We start from the raw sequence: 18,000 nt of genomic DNA on the forward strand, positions 1-18,000 counted from the left end.
TCTTGGAGTGGACCGCCTTGAGTCCCTCTTGAGTGGGGTCCTTGTGCCTCCTGGATCCATGAGAGCCTTTCTCTCCTCAAATTATGGAAATTTTCCATCATTACTTTTTCGAGGAGGTTCTCTATCCCTTGTTCCTTATCTTCTCCTTCTGGTATCTGTATTATATGGATATTATTGCGTTTCAGGTTGTCCTGCATTTCCCTAAATGCCTCTTCATTCCTTTTGAGTCTTTTTTCCATTTCTTGTTGTTTCTGGGAGCTTTTTTCTACCTTGTCCTCCATCTCACTGATTTGATCCTCGGCTTCATCCAGCCTGCTTTGGATTCCTTCTACTGTATTCTTCAATTCAGAAATGATATTCTTCATATCTTCTTGTGTCTTCTTGATAGTTTCTATGTCCTTTCCCAGGCTGATATAGTTTGTTGTAAGATCCTCATAGTTTCTCTGCAGTTTCTCATAGTTCTCTTTGAGCTGGCTGAGCTCGTTGAGCTTTCTTAGAGCCATTGTTTTGAAATCAGTATCTGATATTTCCCTTTCCTCTATTTCATTTAGCTCTCTCTGTGGGAAGTCCCCTTTTCCACTCATTTGGGGGGGACTTCTTTTTCTTTCCATTTTTTTGAGAGTCTGTTAAGTAATTTACTTACTTACTTATTTATTTTTACTTTTGCTTCAGTTGGGCTGTCTAGATATCCTGACTTTGTCGATTAAACTTCTATGGTAGTATGCCTGTCTTTTATTTATTTATTTATTCATTTGCTTTTCCTTCTGGGCCTGCCTCTGATAATTTCAGTTGTTGACCCTATATGGCCTTAGGTCATTTTTTTGAGCCTTCCAGGAGCCTACTCTCTGTATCTGACTCCTACTTTGGGCAGCTGTGTGACCCCTTAGGCCAGGGATCCACTATTATTGTTGATCGCTCTGTACTCTCCTGCCCTCTCCTTGATCACGCTCCCCGGCCTAGCCGGATCCCCTGCCTGCCTGGCCTTGCACGTGCTTGCCCTAGCCCAGGTGGCTTCTTCGCGAGCTTGCGTGCTCATCTGGTTCCCCAGGCTGGCGGGCACCCCGGCACTGGTCCGTTTAGCGTCTTCTATTGTGTGCTTTCCCTGCTTTTGGCTCTTTGGGTGCGTTGCTTGCCCTCGCCAAATGGAGACTAATGAAATGGGTGGAAGTCAGCTCCAGGACTCTCCAGTTAATCCTGTCTCTAGTGTCTCCTCCAGGGACTCTGGGCAGCTTTGTGACCCCTTCGGCCTGGGATCTACTATTTCCGCAGACTGCTCTGCACTCCCGGGCCCACTCGGGCCAGATTATGCCTGTCCTCGCTGATCTGTGCACTCCCTCGCAGGACCTGTGGGCACCAACCTGTGGGAGCCCTCACCAGCCTGTTCGGTTCTGCACACTTACTCGCCAATCCTCGCCGGCCACTTGGCACATGTGTGTGCGCCCCTGCACTGTGTGGTTTTGGGCTGTCTATTATGTGCTTTTCAGCTTTTGACTCTTTGAGGACTTGACCTGCCCACGCACACTAGGGACTACGGAAAGAAGAAGGATTTGGGATTCCCCGGTTCCTCCTCCCGTTCTTTCCCCAATGCCTCCATTTTCAGTCTCTCCTCAGGGGTCTCTGGGAAGATCTGTGACCCCTTTAGCCAGGGATCCACTATTTCTGCGGACCGCGTTGTATTCACAGGCCATCTAGCTACTGCGCGCCTACTTCTACCTGTTTCGGGGCACGCCCTTCCTATGCAAAATGGAGACTACGGAATCTGGAGGGAGTCGGGACTCCCCGGTTCCTCCTCTAGTTCTTTCCCCAACGCCTCCATCTCCAGTCTCTCCTCAGGGCTCTCAATGCAGCTGTGTGAACCCTTTGGCCAGGGATCCTCTATTTCTTCCAGCTTGTCTGCACTTAGCCTCCCAACTCACACATGCACAAGCTGTGTGCGGAATGCACAAAAGACAGGTTAATTGATTCCCTTATGCCTGAGCGAGATGGTAGCGGCAGAGTGGGAGGTGCGTTATCACCAGGGCTTTGCCCACCACCGTCCCAGCTCTCTTCACAAAGTTTTCCCCACCAATCTTTTCCCAGGCAACAGCCCACTCTGCTGCCACCTCTACCCAGAGATCAAGGAGGGCGGCTGCCCCTGCAAATTTTTGCATTGGCCCTTTAAATGTCTCTTCGCATCCCCAGCTGCCTGTCTCTGGCAGAGAGCACCCCTAAGTTTTTGGGGGTTGTGTTTTGTCTGTGTTTTCCTGGTTCTAGCTGCTGTAGTCTAGGGATCCCTGTTTATGATTCAGACCCCATTCTTCTCAGGGGGAGCTAACTGGCCGTTTCAGGGTCCCTCTGGTGCTGCTGCCCGTGGGCCCCCAGCCTACCCTTTCGAGCTTCCACTGCTCTTCTCACCTGTTGGGATGTGTGAGAGTTGAATCCACTGTCTGTCTGCGGCTCCAAGGCTCCTCTCCCACTATTGTTCCAGTATTTTCCATGTGATTTCTCCACTATTTAGTCACAATTCCAGTTTGGTCATGGGAGGAGGTCAGCATGACTCCCATTTACTCCTCCGCCATCTTCCTTCCCTCTCAATGTTCTGAATGTATCTTGAGGCTCTGTTTTTAGGTGCTTATATTTTTATACTTCTTTTATCTTCTGATGAAGTGATCTTTCAATTATAAAATATCTCTATCTTTATTTTAAGTCCATTTTATACCATATTATATCTACTCCAAATCTGTTACTGTTAGTGTTTGCATGGTTTAATATTTTCTATTATTTTACTTTTAATCTTTTTGTATTTTTAAATCTAAAGTGTATCACTGGTAGATTTTATACAGTTAGATTTTTTTTTTATCCAGTCTTACTACCTGTTATTTTAATTTTTTATTGTTGTTCAATTACATTTATTACTCACCCCAGCCCTACCTTCTTCCCACCTCCCACATTCAATCCTCTTCATCATCCTCTTAGTCTATGGGTCCTTTATATATGTTCCTTGACTTGATCCTTCTTCCTCTTCTTTCCTCCTTAGCCCCCTACCCCTACTCCTCTGGTCAGTGTCAGTTTGTACTTTATTTCCATGCCTGTGGTTCTATTTTTCTCAATTGTTTGTTTTGTTGATTAAGTTACACTTATAAGCCAGATCACATGGTATTTGTCTGTCACCAGCTGTCGTATTTCACTTAGCATAATACTCTCTAGTTTCATCCATGCTGTCACTAAGGGTAGGAGTTCTTTCTTTCTGTAGTATAGTATTCCATTGTGTAAATGTAACACAGTTTTTTGATCCACCCATTTACTGATGGGCATGTAGGCTGTTTCCAGCACTTGGTTATAGTAAATAACGGTGCTATGAACATTAGGGTGCATTGGTTCTTTTGAATTGGTGTTTTGGGATTCTTAGGGTATACTTCCAACAGTGGAATTGCTGGTTCAAAAAGCAGTTCCATTTTTTGTTTTTTTAAGGAATCCCAAACTCTTTTTCACAGTGGCTGCACCAATCTGCAGTCCCACCAACAGTGTACTAGGGTTCCCTTTTCTCCACACCCTCGCCAGCACTTGTTGTTTGTTGATTTATTTATGATGGCCATTCTGACCAGTGTGAAGTGGTATCTCCTTATGGTTTTAATTTGCACCTCTCTAATGGCTAGTGATGACGAGCATCCTTTCATATGTCTCTGGGCCCTGTGTGTGTCCTCCCTGAAGAAGTGTCTGTTCAGGTCCTTTGATCATTTTTTTTATTGGATTGTTAGTCTTCCTAGAGTGGAGTTGTGTGAGTTCTTTATACATCTTGGAGATCAAACCCTTGTCTGAGGTATCATTGGCAAATATATTTTCCCATATGGTTGGTTCCCTTTTCATTTTGCTGATGTTTTCTTTACCCATGCAGAAGTTTCTTATTTTGATGAAGCCCCATTTGTTTATTATTTATTTCTCTTTCTCTAGGGAACATATTGTTGAAAATATTACTGTGTGGAATATCTGGAATTGTCCTGTTTATGACCCCCTCTAAGACTTTTGTTGTCACAACTTATATTTGTCTTTTACCCAGCTTGAGTTTATTTTTTTATGGAGTAAGTTAGTGGTTGAGTTTCATTTTTTTACATGTAGCTTTCTAGAACTTCATTGACTGTTTGTTGAAGAGGCTATTATTACTCCATTTTATTTTCCTGCCCCCCTTTTCAAATATTAATTGACCATAGAGACATTGATTTATTTCTGAGCTTCTGTTCTGTTCTGTAGGTCTATGTGTCTGTTCTTATGCTGGTACCAGATGTTTCTATTACAGTAGCCTTGTAATATAGTTTAATATCAAGTATTGTGATCCTTTGTACTTTGTTCTTCTTTCTTAAAATTGCTGAGGCTATTCAGGGTCTCATATGGATCCATATAAATTTTTGAAATATTTGTTTTATGTCTGTGAAATATGTCACTGGTATTTTGGTAGGGATTGTGTTGAGTTTACAGATTGCTTTGGGAAGCATGCACATGATGTTAATTCTTCCAATCCATTAACACGATATAAGTTTCCATTTATTTATATGTTCCTTAATTTCTTTCTTCAGTGTTTTGTAGTTTTTTTCAGTACTTGTCTTTTACCTCTTGTTTAGGTTTATTCCTAAGCCCTTTATTTTTCTTGTTGCTATAGCAAATGGGTTTTTTCTGATTTCTGTTTTTGCTATTTTGTTGTTGATATACAAAAATACCTTCGATTTCTCAATATTGACTTTGTATCCTGTTTCTTTGCCAAATTCATTTATTAAGTCCAGTAGTTTTTGGGTGGAGTCTATAGGGTTTTCTATGTATACTATCATGACATCTGTGAATACTGACAGTTTTACTCCCTCGTTTCTAATTTGGATGCCTTTGACTTCTTTTTCTTGTCTGATCACTATGGGTAGTACTTCAAATACTGTGTTGAATAGAAGTGGTGAAAGTGGATACCTTTTGCTTGTTCCTGATCTTAGTCAGGAAGGCTTTAGATTTTGCCCATTGAGTATGATGTCCACTGTAGGTTTTTCATATATGTACTTTATTATGTTGAGGTATGCTCCTTTTACTCCCACTTTGCTGAATGTTTTTTATCATAAATGTGTGCTGTGCTTTTTCAAATACTTTTTCATCATCTAATAATAAGATCATGTTGTTTTTGTCTTTCCTTAATTTTATGTGGTGTATTACATTCATTGATTTGAGAATATTGTACCATCCTTGCATCCCTGGGATGAATCCCACTTGATCATGGGGAATTATCTTTTTAATGTAGTGTTGAATGTGTTTTACCAGTGTTTTATTGAAGATATTAGCATTGGTGTTCACCAGCAATATTGGCCTGTAATTTTCTTTCTTTGTTATGACTTACAACCTATTTTTTTATTAGGACTTTTAGTTCACTGATATTGAAAGTTATTATTGATATGTTTGGCCTTATGTCTGCCATTTTAATGTTTGTATTCCATACAGCTCATTATTTTTCCCTCTGTTTCTTCTTCACTTCTTCTTTAAATAAATAGTTTTAGGGTAGCATTTTAATTATTTGAATAATTTTAAGTAACTTTTGTGTCATTTTTTAGTGTCTGCTATACAGCTTATAATGAGTATCTTATTTTTTCAGAATCTAATTCAGAGTTATACTCATTTCCAGTGAAAAATGTGAATTTTCCTCATATATAACTCTATTTGTTACTTGTTACTTTGTTAATAATATACATATTATATCTATGATAGTTATATACCCCAAAATATATGGTTATGATTATTGATTGACATAATTTTATATAGCTTTTAAATGCTAAGAAAACAAAAGAAAAGAAATGTATATTTTTAAAGTTTTTATGTATAGCTTCTTGTTTATCATTTTTGGTTTTCTTCATTTCTTCCTGTGGATTCACATTATCATGTGATGTTATTTCTTTACTCTAATAGCTTTGGTCTCCTCTTCCTCTTTAATATTATTTATCAAATTACCTTTCTAAATAATATTTATATATTTTATAGCTTCTACAATAACATTTTATATCTACTGGTTTAGGTAATTGATTTTTGAAAGTGACTTAAGAGAAGAAAGAAGAAGAAACAGGAAATTTTACTCTCTTTTCTACACAATTACATATCAATGCATTCTTTTTTTTTCCAATGTAGATTTGAATAACTGTGTACCATTGCTTGTTTTCAGCCCAAATAATTCCTTTTAGTATTTCCTGTAGTACAGGCTTGTCAGCAACAAATTCTCATGGTGTTTATTTGCCATAGACTAAATTGTATAATCCTAAAATTCATATATTGAAGCTCTAACACCACAATGTGATGATTTTTAGAAGTGAGAGTCTTGGGGGGAGTTAGATTTTTATGAAGTCATGAAGATGGTTTTTCATGATGGTATTAGTGCTTTTATAATGAGGAAAAAAGAGCAGTTACCTCTTACATCTCAGGAACCTAGGAGAGATGAGTATTTCTAATAAACTGCCACATTCATTAGAGCAGATCTTTCACAGCTATATGCTGCATGGGAAAGAAGGACTGCACACTTCACCAACTGCCCTGTCCATACACTTCCTGTGTAGCAAGAGTTTAGGGTAGGGTAATGGAAGCTGCTTGGCTGTTCCCACCCAATAGATAGATGCCTTACGTGGAACAAAGCTGTGAAAAATGTAATATGCTAATTTTCACCAACTGCTGAAATAACTGAGAATAGTTTTTCCACTCCAGGGATCTGGGGAAATGGGAATTTTTATTCAGCTGGCAAGCCTGTAAAAACAGTTTTTCACAGTGCAGAGTTTTGGGGCATGGGTGTAGTCCTTAGCTTGAGTACCATTGTCTCCCACTCATCAACTTTCTGTAGACATTTCTTTTTTTTCTTTTTGTTATTATTGTTCACTTACAGTTTTCCTTATTTTTCCACCATTTCTCTTACCCACCTTACCTACCCCATCTCCCACATTCAATCCTCCTTCCGCTCATTGTCTTTGTCCATAGGTCCTTTATACGTGTTCCTTGATGACACTTCCCCTTCTTTGCCCCATTATCCCCTCCCCTGTGGTTATTTTCAGTTTGCTATTTATTTCCATGTAGACATTTCTTTTTAAGAAATGCTTTCCAACTCATTGTAGACCCTATAATCAAGTTCCTGATATTTTGAAAGTTTGTCTTTGCTACTTTTGAGCAGTCTAACAGATACATCCTGGGGAAAAGTTTCTGTGAGCTCATAAAACTGCTACTCTTCCAGAAGTCTATAAAGGCTTTTGACAATAAAAATAAATGAGGAGAGCAAGAACAACTTTGATGTAGATCTTTAATACACACACACACACACACACACACACACACACATATTGTTCCATGGTCAAATCAATCTGGGAAATTCTAGGCATAAAAAATTCTAGAGCTTTTCTTAAAAAATAAAAAAAAAACCCTATAGATAACTTCAGTCTTAATATGTTAATTTGTAATACTAAATCTCCAAAAGGATGATATAGTATGCATCTTGTCACAAATTTATGTGACCAAATTTATTTTGTTTGTGTTTTTGTTTATTTGCTTGCTTACTTACTTTCCACTGAACACTTCTCAATATTTGTGTTGTTGAGTATCCCCTTTAGGAAACACTGATTTACTACAGTACTTTTTTTTTGTTTTAAATTATTGTATTGTATTTTTCCATTACCATTGATCACCCTTATATCCCCTACCCCTGCAATCACCACACTGTTATCCATGTCCATGAGTCTTTTTTTCTTTTTACTCAATCCTCTGACCCCAACCCCCCCACCCAGAACTGTCAGCCTGCTCTCTATCTATGAACCTGTCTCTACTTTGCTTATTAGATCATTTTGTTCATTAGATTATACATATGAGGACCGAGAGAACATTATATTAAATGAAATAAGCCAATCAGAGAAAGAGAAATAGTATAGTAGTATAGTACCATGTTAACTGAGAAATTCACTTGGCTCTTGCCAATGCCTAGTTGCCAGTTTAACCTGGAAACTATGGCATTTTCTATAGAGCACATGATTGCCTAACTCTCTGTATATAGAGTATATATACAAGAAAATATGTGGTATCTCAGGATGTTGCTAACATGTGAGCTGTGAAAAGAGTTTATAAAGAAATTTGAAAGTGCTAGTATGGATTTCAATATATCAAATACTAAAAATACATAGTTATAACTGACCCCAAATCCCATTGTTAAATAAAGAGGACTATTGAGTTTATTCTGATGTATGGTGTAAGTTGGTGGTCTAGTTTCATCTATTTGCATGTACCAGTCCAGTTCTACCAATACTATTTATCAAAAAGACTGTTTTTACTTCATTATATGCTCATGTACCCTTTGTTGAATATTAATTGACCATAGAGACATGGATTTATTTCAGGGCTCTCTATTCTAGCCCATTGATTTATGTGTCTGTTCTCATACCAGTACCAAACTGTCTTGAGTACAGTGGTCTTGTAGTATAGTTTAAATCAGGTTTTGGGATCCCTCCAACTTTGTTCTTCTTTATCAGGATTTCTGAGGCTATTCAGGGTATTTTTTGAGGGGTTCCATATAAATTTTTGGAATATTTGTTCTATATCAGTGAAACATGCCATTGGTATTTTAATAGGAATTTTGTTGAATCTATAGATTGCTTTGGGTAGTATGCACATTTTAATGATGTTAATGCTTCCAATCCATGAACATGGTATATGCTTCCATTTATTTGTATCTTCTACAATATCTTTCTTCAATGTTCTATAGTTTTCTGACTACAGGTTTTTCACATCCTTGGTTAAATTTGTTCTTAGGTACTTTATTTTTCTCATTGCTGTAGTAAATAAGATTTTTTTCTTTGATTTTCTTTCTGATAATTCATTGTTGGTGTATAAGAATGCTATCAATTTCTGAATATTAACTTTCTATCCCATTACTCTGCCAAATTAACTTATTAGGTCGAGTAGTTTTTTAGTGGAGACTATAGGGTTTTCTATAAACATTATCATGCTGTCTGCAAATAATGACATGTTTACTTCCTCTTTTTCAATTTGGATGCCTTCTATTTCTTTTTCTTGTGTAATTGCTATGGCAAGAGCTTCTGATACTATGTTGAATAGAAGTCGTGAAACTGGGCACCCTTATCTTGTTCCTGATCTTAAGTGAAGTGCTTTTAGTTTTTGCCCATTGATTATGATGTTGGCAGTAGGTTTCTCATATATGACCTTTATTATGTTTAGGCATGCTTCCTCTATTTTCACTTTGCTGAGTGTCTTAATCATAAATGGGTACTAGATTTTGTCAAATCCTTTTCCAGCATCTATAAAAACTTAAATATAAGTCATGATACCGTAAAAATCCCAGCAGAAATCATAGGCAGTAAAATTTCAGACATCCTGTGTCGCAATATTTTTGCCAATATGTTTCACAGGGCAAGAGAAATAAAGGAAAAGTAAACAATGAAAGTACATCGAATTAAAATTTTTTGCAAGGCTAAATAAACCATCATCAAAATGAAAAAGGAACAGACTGTTTGGTAAAACATATCTGCCAGTGATACATCGGACAAGGGTTTAATCATCAAAATGTATTTAGAACTCATACAAGTCAACGCCAAGAAGACAAACACCCCAATTAAAAAATGGGCATAGAACCTAAATAGACACTTGTCCAAGGAGAACATACAGATGGCCCATAGGCATATGAAAAAATGCTCAAATCATTATCCATCAGAGAGACGCAAACTAAAACCACAATGAGATATCACCACACACCTGTCAGAATGACTATCATGGATAAATCAACAAAAAATGCTGGCAAGGATGAGGAGAAAAGGGAAACAGTGTACTGTTGGTGAGAAAGCAGACTGTTACAGCCACTGTGGAAAACAGTATAGAATTTCCCCAAAAATTAAAAATGGAATTGCCTTATGACCCAGTGATTTTACTGCTGGGAATATACCTTATGAATCCTGAAACACTGGTTCAAAAATCTAATGCTTCCTTATGTTCATGGCAGTGCTATTTGCAATAGCTAAGTGTTGGAAACAGCCCAAGTGCTCATCAGTAGATAAGTGGATTAAAAAACTGTGATACATTAATGCTATGTAATGCTATACAGTAGAAAGAAAGGAGGAAGCCCTACTTTTTTCAGTAGCATGGATAGAACTGGAGACTATTATTCTAAGTGAAATAAACCAGTTGGCAAAAGATAAATAACATACAATCTCACTTATAACTGAAATCTAATTAACAAAATAAACTAATGAGAAAAATAGAGCTAGAGACATGGAAACATAGAACAGACTAATAGCTGTAGGAGGGGAGGAAGGAGGCGATGGATGGTGGAAGGAAGGGGAAGGGACTAGTCAAACAACATGCATGAATGACTTGTGGACATGGACAACAGAGAAGGGATTGACTGTGGGTGAGAGAGGTGAGCTGGGCAGAGGGGGCAAAAGGTGAAAAATGAAATTGGGACGCCTGTAATAGAATAAACAGTAAAATTCATTTAAATAAGGGAAATAAAACTAGAAAAAGAGAGGACTATTGAAATTGTCAGCTAAGATGCAAGCCTGGTTATTCTAAGGACTAACATAATATTACAGAAGGGTTTATCCTCATACAAGGATAACAGTAGTAACATTTCTTGAACTAATGAATAAATGAGTAAATAAAGGTTCAGAAAATTTATTGATTTGTTAACACTCCATACTCAGCTAATAGTAAGTGAAGCCAAGGTATAAGTCTATCTGACTCCAAGTCTGATGTTCCTTCTAATGTGACAAATTTGGGGAATTTTCCTAAACCCAGATCATAGTTTTCTAGCCAGGGTATTATTCATGTTATGATGTGGTTAAAAATGTAAAACTTTAATAGCATGTTGCCAATATGGCCATTAACTTTTTTATATTTTTATTTTTATTGTTCAATTACAGTTGCCCCCATTTTCTCCCCATTACTCTCCCCTACCCTACCCACTCCCACCTCTCACATTGAATCCTCCCCCCATTGTCTTTTTCCAAGGGTCTTCTATACATGTTCCTTGATGACCTTTCCCCTTCTTTGCCTGTTGCCCATTCTTGGTAAACATTTAATTTCTTTCTAAATGAATTAACACCCTGGTCTAAAAATAGGGTGAGAAAACATAAATACCTGGAATCTTGTGTGTGCATCTCCAACTAAATAAATGCTACTTTAACATAAGTTTAGAATATGAGTACTACAGTAAAGGAAAAAATATGAAAAAGCACAAAATATGTTTGCATTAATGCACTTTATTCTGTCAGGTAAATATATTTTGAGGCATTGGATTGTAATATAAAAGAGTAGGTTTTTTAAAGAATAGCTTCATTAGAAGCAGTTTATATCAGAAAAACACAAGTTGTGAAAATTTTGGAATGACTTTCAGTACAGCTGGGAAAAATGAAAAACATCACAAATAAAGAAATGAAGAACATCACAAATATAGAAAGATTATATAAGTTTAGCCAGTGGGTAGGAAGCCAGTGTGATGCAGTTCCCTCATTTTAATGAACTGGATAAGAAATTAAACTTAATATATTAAAGATAATAACTTCTCTCTGAAAAAACAAATTGAGATAAAGAGCACTATGTGTTGGATGTAGCTGAAACTAAAGGCTTTCTTGTTCTAAAATGGTGTTAGAAGCAGCAGAAGTGGGAATAGTTCAAGCATACCACAAATGGAAAAATTAATGTAAACATAGGGTGGAGGTAACTACTGATAAAAAATTAAACCATGAGTGTAAGAAGCAAATATGTATATATTTCATAAAAATTTCTTCAAATATTAAATTCACAGAAAAATATTTGTAAAAATATTGGGGATGTCATCTAATATAATTGTATTATTATCATTATTGTAATCACAGTTTGTATTAATTTCCAAGGAAAATCATATTTAAATGTACACTTGTATTTTAATGTTAACCCTTAGTTATCACTCTGGAAAAATAGGTTAATCGTCCAGCTTGCATTTTGTAACATCCTCCACAGTTCACCTGGTGGCAGATTCCTTGGAGGAGCAATCAAACAGCCTCTAAAATGGGTACTCTGAAAATGTTTTAGTATTTGTATGATAGCAAATGCCACAAAACAGTGGATAAGAATATTTTACATGAGTTTAGGAGCAAAAGGAATCTTAAAAGCCACATACATGGTTGCTAAATTAATTTAACTAAATAGTGTCATTACTCTTGCCCAAAAAAACCCCAGCAAAATAAAAATATATGTAATGAATGTTCTGTGCCTTTTTTTCCACTCCTTTTTTTTTTATACTATTGAAACATTGACATTTATTGAAAACTTTCCATACAAACTGATATATCTGATTGGTGCAATTCATTCAGCATCCCAAACATTCATAAAATTACCTTTTTGTATTTGGAATGCTTTTGTAGTGGGGAGTCATGTTTTAAAAGTTATTGGTTTTGGGGTAATCTACTCTTCTATGTTTGATTCAGAACAACCTTAAGTTATTAGTACAAATGCAACCCTGAAGGGGCAAAAGAGTGCTTTGAAAGCATTAACTAATGTAAATTACACATCTAATCCAAGAGGTACTGTGTTTTATTTTATGGTTTTTGATTGGTATATGATATAAACTAAAAGTATAACAAAGTTCTGACTTATAGTCTTTTTTACAACATACTAAGGAATGACAGTCATTCCATTTAGTTTTTTCAAGATACATGCATTAAATAATAAATATAGAATACATCAAGTAAGTACTAAACAAGTGTTATGTTCAATAAACTTGTTCACAATTAAAATGCATAGCAGCCAATCTTTTGAAAAAGCTTGCTTTCAGAACTGTAGGTAGTTTATAAACTTAATGATAATTTGTCTGTAGGTTTTATTTTCAAGCCTTATTCAGTAAAGTGCAGTTAATTAAAAAAAAACAAAACCCTCTTTGGAGAAAGTAAGTGATGATCTGTTACAAATGCAGAGGCCAGTTATGTTTGGTTTATAAGTACCATACCCTACCATACCCTGACTTTTTCCTCACTGATCAAAAACAATAATAGGCATGATTTGGCTTCTTATGATGCATTTAAAATTTATCTTTTAAGACTCTAAATTTAAAAATAAAAAAATTATACTTCTGTCTTTGGATGAAAAGTGTATGTTTAATTATTAATTAATTAACTTGGTAGCTAATTTTTTTATTGTCATTCAATTACAGTTGTCCCCATTTTTTTACCAATTACTCTTCCCTGCCTTACCCATGCCTCCACCTTCCACTTTCAACCCTCTCCCCCCATGGTCTTTGTCCATGGGTCCTTTATACATGTTCTTTGACTTGACCCTTTCCCTTATTTCCCCATTATTTCCCTCCTCCTTCCCTGGTCACTGTCAGTTTGTTGTTTATTTCCATGTTGCTGGTTCTATTTTGCTTGCTTGTTTGTTTTAATGGTTATGTTCCACTTATGTGATAACTTTTCTTTTCACAGTCCCTAGAAGACACCATGTTATATATCCTCTCTCAAATGATATACAATGATAAAAATAATATATTTTATAGACAATTATGAACCTCTGCATATTTCAGTTTGGTTTCTTTTTCTGATTATGATAGATCATTACATTATAAAATATAGGAAAAGATATGAAAGTCAGTATTTGGAATATCTCTGCATTTAATTTTGTAATGTTTCAACAATATTTTTGCTATTTTTAAAAGTAAAATAAACAAATTAGAGGTAACAGATATCATAAATTATCAAGGCCATTAGAAGCTAATTATTTACACAAACATCATCTTAAAGGCAAAGTATTCAGAAATAATTATAGTTTTCTAGTTTACTCATTTCAGCCATTAGAAATTTATTTGATTCCCAAGAACAAAAGTTACTTCTAATTCCTCCTTTCGCCCCACTTAGTATTGAATCATATACTGAGAGACCTGCTTCTATCTGCATGGAAGATGCATACATTGAAAATTCTGTTGACTTATTATTCTCATATACAGTGGAAATATTTCACTAAGAATTGTTGAACAATCTTAAAATGCAATGTGATTAAAATCCAATACACACCAGATTTACATTATATTTCTCTCAAAATTCAGAAGGAATTTTTTGTTTCATCTTTCTCAATACACATATAGTAATGCTAGTTGAATCTACATAATCATTAATACAATTTAAATTTATTGATCCTGGGGTACTACTTGTTCAAAATATATAGTCTATATTTTAGGCCTAATGGTCTACAAGCATAACGGCAGACCTGTATGGAAGCAACTGCAAGGCCCTACTGCATGGTCAAAAATGTACCTCAACTCTGAGAGTTATATCCTCTTTTATGCTTTCACACATAGGTTCCATCTCCAATGCAACTTTTGATTGATTGACCACCTTGAATGCCATACTGAAAAAATAATCTTCATATGTCACTGAAAATTAGGAAAGACTATCATGATCAACTTCTATTTGACAAGGGTACAGGAGGGAATGACAAACTATAATGTGCAGGTAATTTCCCACCCCTGCAATAATAAACATGTTCCCACATCAATGTTCTTTGTTGGAGAAAGAAGGGGACAATGAGGGAAACATTGTAACAGTCAAGAGGGGAAGGCAAAGAGAAGTAAGAAAATAAGCAGTTTAATAACATAAAACTTTATTTTCCATACTCTCCTCTAAAATTAACAATGCTTCTTTGCAACCACTTCATCTGAACAGATTTACCACACTTTAAAACATATTTAAAACATAAACTAGTTAGGAAAAACAAAACTATGTTCTGGCATTGATGGGAAAAAAGTGGAAGAGATTCGAAGATGGTGGAGGAGTGAATGGGAATCACGCTGAACTCCTCCTAAGACCAAACTGGAATTGTGACTAAATAGTGGAGAAATCACATGGAAAATACTGGAACGATAGTGGGAGAGGAGCCTTGGAGCTGCGGACAGGTAGTGGATTCAACTCTCTCACATCCCAACGGGTGAGAAGTGCAGTGGAGGCTCGAGAGGGTGGGATGGGCGCCCACGGGCACCAGCACCAGAGGGACATTGAAACGGCCAGTTAGCTCCCCCTGAGGAGAATGGGGTCTGAATCATAAACAGGAACCACTAGACTACAGCAGCTAAAACCAGGAAAACACACAGACAAAATGCAACCCCAAAAAGCTTAGGGGCGCTCTCTGCCAGAGACAGGCAGCTGGGGATGCAAAGAGACATTTAAAGGGCCAATGCAAAAATTTGCAGGGGCAGCCACCCTCCTTGATCTCTGGGTAGAGGTGGCAGCAGAGTGGGCTGTTGCCTGGGAAAAGATTGGTGAGGAAGACTTTGTGAAGAGAACTGAGATGGTGGCCAGCGGAGCCCTGGTGATAACGCACCTCCCACTCTGCAGCTACCATCTCACTCCTGCATAAGGGAATCAATTAACCTGCCTTTTGTGTTCTCCACACACAGCTTGCTCGCATGTGTGCTGGGGGACTAAGTGCAGACAAGCTGGAAGAAATAGAGGATCCTTGGCCAAAGGGTTCACACAGCTGCATAGAGAGCCTTGAGGAAAGACTGGAGATGGAGGTGTTGGGGAAGGAACGGGAGGAGGAACCGGGATGTCCCGACTCCCTCCCAATTCTGTAGTCTCCATTTTGCACAAGCAGAGCGCGCCCCCAAAGAGGCAGAGCAGGTGCCTGGGAGCCAGACGGCCTGCTAATAAAACACGGTCCACAGAAATAGTGGATCCCTGGCCGAAGTGGTCAGAGAACTGCCCAGAAAACACTGAGGAGAGACTGGAAACAAAGGTGCTGGGGAAAGAACGGGAGGAGGAACCAGGGAATTCCAACTTCTTCTCCTTTCCATAAGCTCCACTGTGCGTGTGCAGGCACTGCCCCAAAAGAGCCAAAAGCTGAAAAGCACACAATAGACAGCCCAAAACCACCCGGTACAGGCGCACACACACACACACTGAGTGGCCAGAGAGGGTTGGCGAATGTCTGTGCGGACCCGTGACCACGCGAGCTAGCAAGGGCACCAGCAGGTGGGTGCCCATGGGGCCTGTGAGTGAGTGCACATATCAGTGAGGGCAGGGGTAAATGGACACCCGCACAGGCCTGCGAGTGCAGAGCAGTCCACAGAATTAGTGGATCCTGGCCGAAGGGGTCACAGAGCTACACAAAGACCCTGGAGGAGAGAATGGGGACAGGATTAACCAGACAGTCCTGGAGCTGACTTCCTCCCATTTCCGTAGTCTCCATTTTATGCGGGCAGGCGATGCCCCCAAAGAGCCAACAACAGGGAAAGTACACAATAAAAGACCCTAAACTGACCAGTACCGGGGCGCCCGCTGTGCTTGGACACCAGACTAGTGCACCACGTCTGGCGAATAAGCGTCCCTGGGCTGGGGCAAGCACATGCGTGCCCAGGCTGGCGGGGGAACCTGCCAGGCAACGGAGCAGGCTCGAGGAACCAGCATGAGAGTGCAGAGAGATCCACAGAAATAGTGGATCCCTGGCGAAAGGGAACACAGAGCTGTTATAGACATTACAGACATTAGACTCCAGGAAGACTCAGACAAAGAACCCAAGGTCATATAGGGTCAAAAACTGACATTATCAGAGGTAGGCCCAAAAAGAAAAGAACAAATGAATAATTAACTAACTAACTAAATAAATAAATAAAATGACCCGTCTACTACCATTGAATTTTAAGCCATGAAGTCAGGAAATCTAGACTGATCGATAAAAGCAGAAGCAAAAATTAATTAATTAATCAATTAATAGACTCTCACAAAAATGGGAGAAAAAGACTTCCCCCCAAATGAGTGGAAAAGGGGACTTCCCACAGAGAGAGCTAAATGAAATAGAGGCAAGGGAACTATCAGATACTGAATTCAAAACAATGGTTCTAAGGAACTCAATGAGCTCAGCCAGCTCAAAGAGAACTATGAGAAACTGCAGAGAAACTATCAGGATCTTACAGCAAACTATATCAGCCTGGAAAAGGACATAGAAACTATCGAGAACACAAAGAGGATATGAAGAATACCATTTTTGAATTGAAGAAGACAGTAGAAGGAATCCAAAGCAGGCTGGATGAAGCCGAGGATCGAATCAGTGAGATGGAGGATAAGGTAGAAAGAAGCTCCCAGAAAGAACAAGAAATGGAAAAATAACTCAAAAAGACTGAAGAGGCATTTATGGAAATGCAGGACAACCTGAAACACAATAATATCCATATAATAGGGATACCAGAAGGAGAAGAAGAGGAACAAGGGATAGAGAACTTCCTCGAAAAAGTAATGATGGAAAATTTCCCTAGTTTGAGGAGAGAAAGGCTCTAATGGATATAGGAGGCACAGAGGACCCCACTCAAGAGGGACTCAAAGAGGTCCACTCCAAGACACATCATCAAAATGGCAAATATCAAAGACAAAGAGAGAATCCTCAAGGCAGCAAGGGAGAAGGAGAAAGTAACATACAAGGGGTCCCTGATACGCCTAGGAGCTCACTTCTCAACAGAAACACTACAATCCAGAAGGGAATGGCAACAAATATTCCAAGCCATTAAAAGCAAGGGCCTACAGCCAAGGCTGCTCTACCCAGCTAGGCTCTCCATTAAAATAGAAGGGGAAATACGGAGTTTCCCAGACAAGAGAAGACTAAAAGAATACATCTCTACCAAGCCAGCACTCCACGATATGCTAAGGTGACTGGTTTAAGCAGATGAAGGAAAATAATGAGAGAGAGGAGCACAGATACAAAGAGAAAAGATGAGTTTCTATCAGTAATATCTCTCAATGTGAACAGACTAAATGCCCCAATCAATAGACACAGAGTAGCTGAATGGAAAAGAAAACATGACCCACACATATGCTGCCTACAAGAGACCCACCTCAGAGCAAGAGACCTACACAGATTGAAAGTAAAGGGATGGAAAAAATATTCCAAGCAAATGGGCAAGAGAAAAAGGCCGGGGTTGCCATGCTTGTATCAGACAAAGTAGATTTCAAAACAAAGGCATATAATTGATCATAGTAGTTTTTGACAATCTTTTGTATTTCTGTGGTATCA

Source organism: Pteronotus mesoamericanus, unplaced genomic scaffold (genome assembly GCF_021234165.1).
Source record: "Pteronotus mesoamericanus isolate MK-2021 breed Mesoamerican mustached bat unplaced genomic scaffold, CSHL_Meso_final contig_40, whole genome shotgun sequence".
Classification (NCBI taxonomy): Eukaryota; Metazoa; Chordata; class Mammalia; order Chiroptera; family Mormoopidae; genus Pteronotus; species Pteronotus mesoamericanus.